General features: G+C 43.5%; 1 pseudogene; it reads left to right on the plus strand.

Annotated features, from left to right (window-relative positions):
* Positions 1 to 2,165: 2,165 nt before the first annotated feature.
* LOC122325478 lies at positions 2,166 to 3,123 on the plus strand (annotated as a pseudogene).
* Positions 3,124 to 10,307: the final 7,184 nt, after the last annotated feature.

Raw genomic sequence — 10,307 nt, forward strand, 5'->3', positions numbered from 1 at the left:
CAACATTTTATCTTTATTATCTCAGTTAATCCACCACAGCGCTATAAGATGGGCCTATGGCGTTGTTAGACTCTCCGTCTTAACAAGCGAACAAAGAATGTATTCCTATCCACCCCGGAGCAGAATGAGGAATCAAAGTTTTTTCACAAATGGGCTAATTTTCCTTGAATTATGAAAGCAATGGCTGGAAATGCTCCGTGCACAGTGCCCGGCGGCAAGTCTTAAATCCTTCCGCGTGGCCCAGCTAGTCGTGGCAGTGACTATTACAGACTCATAAAGGCTCTCATTTGTAGGATTGCCAATAGACAATGAGAATTACATCGCTGAGGGTATGGAGGAAAAATAATGTGGGAACTGGACAGTATAGAGGGCGCGCGCGGCAAATCATTCCGCATGATGTGTTCATCTCTGTCTCTCTCCTCCTCTCTCTCCCTCTCTGCCCTCTCTCTCTCGTGTCTCATGCATACTGTTCCTCCATTCTACAACAATTGTGGGAATGACAGATGTGGCTGTTTTTTCGCCTCCCACAGATTCCAGCCAGTTTTAAAGTCACATTTCTACCTCGTTTAAGACAGGACTCGCCGCTGATTTCCAGCAATTAGAAGCACCTATAAAACCGGCGCGGCAGCGTCCCTCACTTGGCGATACCAGCTGATGAAATCGTCATTACGGCGCTTGAACTTTGGCCTCAATCATCATTGAACTTTGTTCCATCATAACATCCGCAAAGCCGCTCCGAACGAGGCTGGTTACCGTGTTTTACGTGTTGACGAAAGCTCAGGTGTCAGACCCGTAATTGAGTGCGAGCTGAGATAATTTGCAGCCTGCATTCACGGGCTCACCACAGACTGGCAGCCTTACTTTCGCAAGCCTCCAGACAAGATTTGGCGAAGTTAAGTCTCTCCCAACAAGGCGAGGGGACGCAGAATAATGCCAGACCCGCCGTTCCGGGGCTGCTTACGTCATTCCACTCAGCGCCACTGGCCTCCTGCGCGCGGTGTCTGCGCGATGAAGCGTTCGCCAGCGAGATGAAAGTGGAAGCTTGACCGAGTTGCTGACCCGGCGAGAAGATCAAACCCGCTAATTATTGTCACAAGATGAGGATTGGCGCATTTCTGAAATATTTGGCTGTTTATACACTCCAAAACCTCACAATAAACGCTTTTCCTAATTGAATCTAATCGCTATCGAATTGCAAATTGCCCAGACTCCACTGAGAATCATAAATCTTTAATTGCAGGCAAGAGATCTTTCCAAACCGACGCGAACCAAGATTACAGCAGCGTTTGGTTTGCACACAAACTGTTATTTTATTCAGAGGGTTTTAGATTGAGTTATAATAAATATCTGGCTGGAAGTTTGTTTAACAGTCATATCCTGAGCCTACGCGACGTTGCATTCATTATAATTCACCACTCTTTATACAGTTTTCCTTTTTTTATCAGTATATAATATCTCAACTTGAAAAATAGTTGAGATAAAATAAAATGTTCATGTAGCATATTGTTAGTTATAAACATACAAATATGTGGATGCCCTAATAAATTTAAATTTGGGTGAACTCCTAATATGTAAACATAAGAAAAAACTACAAATGAGTAGTAACAGTTAACTTCTCCTATGTCTTTTGGCCAATAATCTCCAATTATTTGTATACTGAGTGTAATTAGCCATCTAAAACGGAGAAAAATTACTTTCATGTCGACACAGACAAGCTCAGTTTATGTGAGAAATATATAGGCCTCTTTCTTTAACATCATTTGGAAATCTAAATAATATGCGCTGCATTAGAGCAGGGTTATAAAGGGATAATTGTTGATATCTCGGTAGGCGCCACTTGCCAGAGCTGTTGTGCCACTTTTCCTGTCGAGAGCGCGTACCCGCGAGCTAACGAAGAGTGTATGGGCAAAGATTTGATTGGAGGCTCTCATGGGCATCACGTGTTTCGGGACACCAGAGGTACTAAAGCCCCTAGGCCGTGAGCGCACGTGGGTGACGTTAGGGCCGGCCCTCTCCGGGGTCCCTTTTGTTGAACTATCAAACATAAGCCAGCTCCCGAGGGCTTTAGAACAGTGTTAAGGCACTGTGTACTGCGCGCGTCCTTGGAGCAACGCCATCAGTGCGGTATCACTGACACCATCAGCGTCACACAGACAGGAGCGATCATGTCGAGGTCTTTCTACGTAGACTCTTTGATTATCAAGGATCCCGCTCGCCCGGTTCTCAGCGAGCACGCGCGGGGCAGGACTTTCTCATCCCCATTGGCATGCACTCTCCGGGTGATGAGCGTCACTGCGCCCGTTTGCCCGTCGGAAGACCGGCACTTTCTGCGTCTGTCCGCTGTGCGCGTAACCTCGCATATCCACTCTCCCGCGCCGGGATCCCGCTGCTGAAGGGACGGGGCTTCTCCGCCGGTGACGCGGCTTTCTGTCAGAGGGTAGCACATCAGCAGAGCTCCGCGTTAGCTATCACCGGGACACGGACACCCCGCCCACAAGCTACAGCGTCACTGACCCTCGGAGGTACCACTGTTTGTCTCTAGGTGAGTGAGTGCGCGCGCAAGCTGCGCACCTGTTACTCATATGACGAGACGCTTGGCTATTTCACAATTTACAGATTTCGAAGTCAGTCTTGACGCAGTTTGCCTTATATTTGTATAACCACGTTGACATCTTCCGCTCGAATACACAGATACATTAACGGCGTTCGTTGAATTAATTAGCAACGTAGGTAGGCGCTGACGTGGTTTTTAGAGTCGCTTGCTTTTTCTCCCACAGGTGCGTCCGACAACGGCCACATACAGAACGGCAAGCGGATGCGCTACTCACCTTCACCAGCACCCAGCTGCTCGAGTTGGAGCGCGAGTTCTCGTCTAACATGTACCTCTCCGCTTGCGCAGGATCAGAAATAGCCACGTATTTAAACCTCTCGGAGAAAACAGGTGAAAATATGGTTTCAGAACCGCCGCGTTAAACACAAGAAAGAAGGCAAAAGGCGCGCAACGCAGCGCGCACGCGGGTGCAAATGCTCGGGCGGTCACTCACACTACCCGCGCTCGGAGGGGACGAAGAATCTCTGTCACCTGTGTCAGCAACAGAGGAGAAGGAGACATCACCCTGTTAGGGGCGTCTCGAACACCACAGACTTACGTTTGGTACCCTGCATGGCACATATAAACGTACCGGATCCGTTAAAACGATTGACTTAACGGGACGCTGTCTTCCATATTTCCATAACCAGAAGGGTATGGAAGTTTAGCTACTATACCAATTCCTCCTCGTTCCTCTTAAAGTATTATTGTTTACCCCGACACTTGAGTGTTATCTGTCTTATCCGTATACTACAAACTGTGAAATGATAATTCAGTGATGCAAGTAAAATGTGTTTTTGCAGTTGAGGGTGAAAACGTTTTGAAACGACCACGGATGATCCACGATGTCTTCCTTGCTCTTTGAAGAATAAATGTTGGATATATAGAGAAGATAAAAGGCTCCTGTGTGATACTGTAAATACGCAGACTGTTAATCCGACCTGTCTAGACTACTGAGAAACTGTGATTTTTTTCACCTGAATTTTATGTGCATATTAAAGAAAACGTGTATATTTGTATTTATTTAAATAAAATGACTTCTGTAACTACACTCGTGAGTTCTGAAATTGTATACACTGCATTCTTTTTCATGCACTGTGACACCTGTTGAAATATTTCGCAAATGAAAACAAAACATAAACCTTCATGTGGCCACATAATGAAATTAGATGATAGATAGATAGATAGATAAGATAGATAGATAGATAGATAGATAGATAGATAGATAGATAGATAGATAGATAGATAGATAGATAGATAGATAGATAGATAGAGGATAAGTGGCGTTTAATATATTAATGTTTAATTGACAATTAAAATACATATGTAAAATACACATTATTTTTGAATAGAACTTTGGATACAAACCTGAGTTTTTTGCATCATAGTATAAACACCTGACAAATAGTTTTAAACGTCTATTAGCAAGAAGCCAAACGCATTTGTTTTAGTAAGAAAACACTTTCCAGCCTACTGACCCCTTAAATACTTTTCAAAAGAACAAGAGAAACTCCTTCCTTACAAGCCTCCTGCAGTGTAAATGATTATATTTAAAGTCAGCCAGTTTTTGCTTTTGAATGTGCGTTTAATTTAATGGATACCTTTTTGATTTTGTTTCTTCAGAGACTTAAATTTCTGGGTGTTTGTATCTATGGGTGTCATAGATTTTAATTTCGACTCCCTTGGTATTTAGGGGCTATCATTTAAACACGACACGATATGTATTTCACTCTACAGCGCTCGTCCAGCACATCCCCTGCTGGCGCACAGGCCACAGAAGGCCTATAAGAGAGAATTTGTATCTCACGAGCCAGGTGATAGTCAATTATACGTCGACCCTATTCTGCGTGCGCTTTTCAAGAGACGGTTGTCCCCCTGTTAAGTTAATCCGAAAGGAGTTTAATTGCAGTTTTGTCCCACGTTGGTTGCTTATGTAGCAATTCCTTCAATGCGAGCGAGGAAGAAAAAAAAGCTACGCAGAGCTGGCCAAAGGCTTTGACAGGTTAGATTGTCCTGCCAGGAACTCGCATTTAGCCGGCGGACCCCCGACGGCGGCGAGCTCAAGGCCTTTCACGAGACGTCTACAGGGTTCCTCCGCGCGCGAGAAAACGATTTAGTCACTGTTTCATTAGGCACTATTTGAACCTTTCAACTTGGGCCAAATTGAGGGGCACGCTGAAAATTGAGGGATTACGTAGGAGGGGTGATAGGAAATTAGCGAACGCTTAATTTAACTCGTGTTCCGTCAGAGTTTGGGATACATTCCTAATTGAGAGGGGAAGCAGGTGAAATTTTGGTCCCACGCAGGTCCTTTCAGAGGGGAATAAATGGCCTCCTTTCACGTCTCGCTTCGCGATCATATATTATCGAGGGAAGGCACCTAATGAATATATATTGAATTTCTTATTAATCGAATTAGGCTTCACCCCTCGCAGGTGTGAGAGAGAAAGACCCTCCCGACAAAAGAGTTTTCAGCCGTTTCAAACTGACTCCCGTTTTTCAGACGTGACACGGCTGACCCCGTGCAGTCGTCGCTTTATTAATATCAGATTTAGGTGTCGAGTTTGAAGCCTGAAAAGCTGTGCTGAAAATAAACAAACCTGCTATAAATCTTGTTTGTGCGTGAAACTGTTTGTTTGTTTAGGTAGGCAGTCATAGCCTGCTTTGTTCTGCAGGCTACTCTGTGGAAAAAAAAAATTGCATTAAGCTTCGCGAGCTCAAGATGGCACGGTAATGCAAGCGTTATTTTTGGTGTTATGGCATGTAATATCGCTCGGACGCGGTTGAATACCAGATATATTAGAGAATCCGATGCTTACAACCAAATATTAAATGGAAACAAAAAAGTACAGCTCGGCTTTTAAAAGATTACGCACTGTCGCAAAATGGGCAATTACGCATGACAAAGAGCAATTAATGGAAGCCTCTTTTAAGCGCTTGCAGCTGCTTTCGCCTTGAGAGAAGTGGGGCACTCGGGCAATGAATGCCTCCGAAACCTGTTTTGTCTTCAGTCGCGGAAACCGCTTTTTTAAAATAGTTTAAACCGCGCAGCGAAACGCTGAAAAAACGCCGTTAACGCGAACTCTTCAGCTCGAGGACATAGCTCGGGCTTTCCGTCCAAAACCGATTGTTTCGAAGATGACGGAACTGGGAATTCTAGACACGTGTCCCATCAGTGCTGTCCATGGTGACTTAATTTAGTGGGAACTCGGTCATCACACAATATGTCCCGAGCGCTTTTGTCGGGCTCTCTAGAATGGGCCCTTTCTGAGACGTGTCAGCTCCTCTTTAAGGCGTCCCATTGTTGCGCTCCTGAGCGTGCCCACTATATTATCAAGTGTGCTTAGTGGCTTTGCTGGATTAGAATGTATAGCCGTTGTAAAAAAAAAAAAAAAAGAGGTCAGCTTTGAATAAGATAATATATGATTATATTATATCCGTCACACAATGTTAGAGGACAGAATATTATTCATTACTTTGGCCGACTCATTCGGGTGGAAATAAGAGGAATCAGGGTCTGGTATAAGTGACCTTGCTAAAGGAGTGAAAACATATTAAAGTCTGATAGATAGATGGATAGATAGATAGACAGACAGACAGACAGACAGACAGACAGACAGATAGATAGATAGATAGATAGATAGATAGATAGATAGATAGATAGATAGATAGATAGATAGATACCGTGGCATTTTTATTTTAAGGTTTAAGTCCTGGTCACTGTCTGTTCCAGATATGAGTTCATAATGACTTATGTAATTATTTGGAGAATAAACAGATAAAATGTCTTGCTTTCTCTTTCTTGACCAGTGTTCTTTGTTGATTATATAGAGGGCTGGGAAGCATACTTGAGGGCTGTAAATCAGAATGAATGCAGAAATGTATCAATGCCTGTCCTGTATTGTGTCTCTCTGAACAAGAATATTGAGTACTTTGAACATCATTTAAGAAATTATTTCTGGGAGGACAAGCACAAGAGGAGCCAAAGCTCTTGAACTGCAGGCCTCCGCTTTTGGGATTGGAAAAATTTTTTTTTAGTTTTTAACAAGACCCCCTTTGAGGTCATAACACTAATCCTGAACGAACGATCAAAACATTGCGTAATGATTCAAAATACCGACATAACGTGTGAAAAATCAACACAGATATTGCTTTATGAACATTGTGCCTTATTTTTAGTGACTTAAAAGTGTAAAGATTTGACAAACCAAGAGCAGGACCATAATATGAGCTTCAATTCGGTCTGAATACTTAAAAGCACATAGATTTGAAGAACATGTGTTTGACACTTATAGTGATTAGTTGTAATAGTTGTTTTTATTAAATATGAGGCCCTATGCGGAATGGAATAGCGGGGCCATTTTAAACGGTAAAGATGTTTGCAATTCAATAACCGGCTGGTGATTTTTTATTGGTTGCTGGCAGTAATTTTAGGTGTTTTATCAAATTTTATTCAAATTTTATGTTAACTGTGTTTCGTAGTTTTATGTATACATACACGTGGCATAAATAGCATGCCAAATAAAAAACGAAAACTCAATGAAAATGGCGCGCATATGCTTATCCATGGGTAGGATGAACTGCGTATCATATGCACGCCAACCAATTTCTTATCATACGCACGCGCAAACTGCTTACTATATGCACGTCAAACAAGTGCGTGCCATATATACGCCAAAGTCATTTTTTGCATATCAATACCACAGTTTTCCTTTTTATTTGGCTTACTATTTATACGTATTTTAATGAGACCGGGCTGACTCAGCTTGCATTTTCGGTTATAGCGGCACCTATAGGCGAAACCTTACGGAATGTGATGACTGCCTTTATAATACGCTGTGACAAAGAAAGTTGCATGCAAATTGACCTAAAGACCAGCAGATATCACTCTTCAGCTCGTAGTTTTACTTTGAAACTAAACAGCGTTGGGGATCTGGAACTCTAACCTCACTTTTGGGCGGAAAAAGATGAGGTTTACTTTTATCGACCCATAATGACAGAAAATACCAGGGCTATTTTCAGCACCCAGTCATTCAGCCTGACATTTTTTTTAACAAAATGCAACATTATTGTTTCACTTCCGCCTTGACATTTCAGGTTTCTAGGCGACCGAAGCCCGACCGAAAAAGCGCGTCCTGAACGTTTGCTCTAGCGTCGTACACGCGCGCGTGCTGAGCGCCTCTGCTGACTCAGCGCGCGCGTTCAAGGTTAAGCAGCAGCTTTCATCATGAAGTCTTCCTCCTCGCAGAGCATGCAGCGCTTCAGCCCGGCCCCACGCCCGCGAACATATAGCCGATAAAAGAAAAAAAAAACGGCGAGCTTCAGCACTCTGGACAGCGCGTGTGTGAAAAACAGCGCGTCGCGGCAAACGACATCTGACCGTTCAAAGCTCGAATCAGCACAGATAACACAGAGAGCCTTTCTCGTGCTTCCTTTTTTTATTTTATGATCTAATGAATAAAAGCATATCCGTTCTTCGGAAGTGTTGCATGTACATGTTTTTTATGTTTCTGAGAATGAAAAATAACACCAAACGTGCCTTTAACTGAACTTTCGGTGAAATCGGTTCACGGCGTTATAACAGTAACATCAGAATGCGCTAAAACAAATACCAGTAGGCTAGTCGTTTTTTCGTTTGTTAAACAACGTATGCGTGTTAAAATGTCAAACCTCAAATCTTTGCTGTTATTGTACCCTTTCTTTATACGTCGTTATGGTGCTAATAAAGTTAAATCCATTTGTTTTGATGTGGTTTGTACTTCAATTTCATTTTTATTACTCCCAGGGGGCATTAATTCGCTCTCTCCGATTCTCTCTCTCTCTTACTTAATAGGTTTGAACTGTAATGACAGGAAAGAGATGGATGCAGGCTGTCCCACCGACGGACCGATACGCCACCATGTGGTTGCATCTCTCTGAAGAGAGACTAGACTCAAAACTCACCGCATTTTTTCGTTCTGACATTAAATATAAAACTCACGCTGGATGCGCATGTTCCTGCAAGTGAAACGATTCTTTTGATCTTGGCGTCTGACATACAGAGAGGAGGTCGACTAAAGTCCTGGCGTCCCACAGCTAGGACAGTGTCTCCCTCCCGCTCGCGCACTCGTCCCATACTGGGTCGACTTTCTTTTGAACTGAACGACTTCGCCCAAGCGTCACTGAACGCGAAATATCTAACGTTATGTTACATTTTCTTAAATAAAAATGCAGTACCTGATGAATATTTGCATGAAATAAAATTACAGTACAATCAGAAAACTGCAGATATTTTTTACTGTTTTCACGGTTGGTTGAAAAGAGTTCATCTGTCTTGATCATATGTGATACCTCCACTTGGTAAAGTCCGCATACCAGCAGAAGCCTGACATTAAAATACGTTCAATGCATACATCTTCAGCAAACGATAACGTGCAATAAAGTTATCTTTTTGGTTTATTTTGGTTGCCAGCTCACTTCAACGCATTGCAACGATTCCAAACTAAAGCACCGATCAAGGTATCCCGCGCTGTTTCCGAAGGCTTTAGTTTTGCTCTCAGAGATTAGAGTCTTTTGTTTCCAGAACAAGGGACTCTGTTCTTTTGAGCGGCCGTGCGGCACGAACATGTGGAAATAATTGCGCCGAGCAACTGGAGATGTGGGTTTCTCTGCGAGGGTGAGCTGCGAGGCGGGCTCCTCGGGACCGGCCGCAGGAAGGACGGAGAGGGCTAGAGGGGGGCCAAGCCTGCCCCGGGGCTTCACTCGCCACATACCGGGTCAGAATCACCGTGCGCACGGACACGAAGAGTACTGACTCATAATGAGCCTTTATCTCTGTCTGGTATGTCTTAAAGGAAAGCTGAAGGGCAAAAAAGAGGAGGTGGTGGCAACTTTGTCTTTGTTGGAGTTTTTTCCACAGCTTTCAGATATAGAATACAAATGAACGCTATGTAAAGTTTGAATGTTTTTTGTTAAACGTTTGTTTGAAAGTAGGCTGTGATAAATCATGTTGGCTGCAAAGAGAGAGACACATTGAATTGTTTCTTATGTTAGAGCGCCCCCTTGCACGTGCCCGCGCTCGCTCTTGACGGACCCCTCGTTTTGATCCGTTTCAATCACACTGCACTCTTTGCCAAAAAATTCTATAAAACCTGAAAAACCGAGATATGAATGACATTTCGTTCACATGTATTGGCGATTACCGAAGGTTAGAAATTGATGCTTAAAAGTTGAGCGTCCTTGAAGGAATGACAGGAGAACTTTCGATAAAAAGCAATCTTAAATAAATGTGCGTAAAACAAAGCGCGCAGAGCTAATCCAGCAGCCACGACCGCATCCGAAAAGCGCAATCAGCTAAAAGCCCAACGTGAAGAATGGAGCGTGATGACAAGGTTAATCGAGTAACTGAATGTAATTGTGCATTCCCAATTCTTTGATTTCTTTCCTACCTAAGCCTCTATAAAAACACTTTTAATGGGTCACTTGACTTCATTGTCCCCGCAAAAAGATCCCTTTATTCCAAAAGGGCCCCTCTTGGACTTACAAAAAACATATGGTCCTTTTCTTCCCCGCTCGACCTCTTTTCATGCGCCTCCTTCAGAACTGCAGAGCGCGGAGAAATCCGACTCCTCTTCGGAGCCGCGGTGCGAATACGCGGGACTTTTATTTTGAAAGGACGCCCGGGGCAGAGGGAGAGAGGAGGGGCCGTTTCCTGAGAGTTATTTACTTTGAGCCAGAT

This window comes from Puntigrus tetrazona, chromosome 20, assembly GCF_018831695.1.
Source record: "Puntigrus tetrazona isolate hp1 chromosome 20, ASM1883169v1, whole genome shotgun sequence".
Classification (NCBI taxonomy): Eukaryota; Metazoa; Chordata; class Actinopteri; order Cypriniformes; family Cyprinidae; genus Puntigrus; species Puntigrus tetrazona.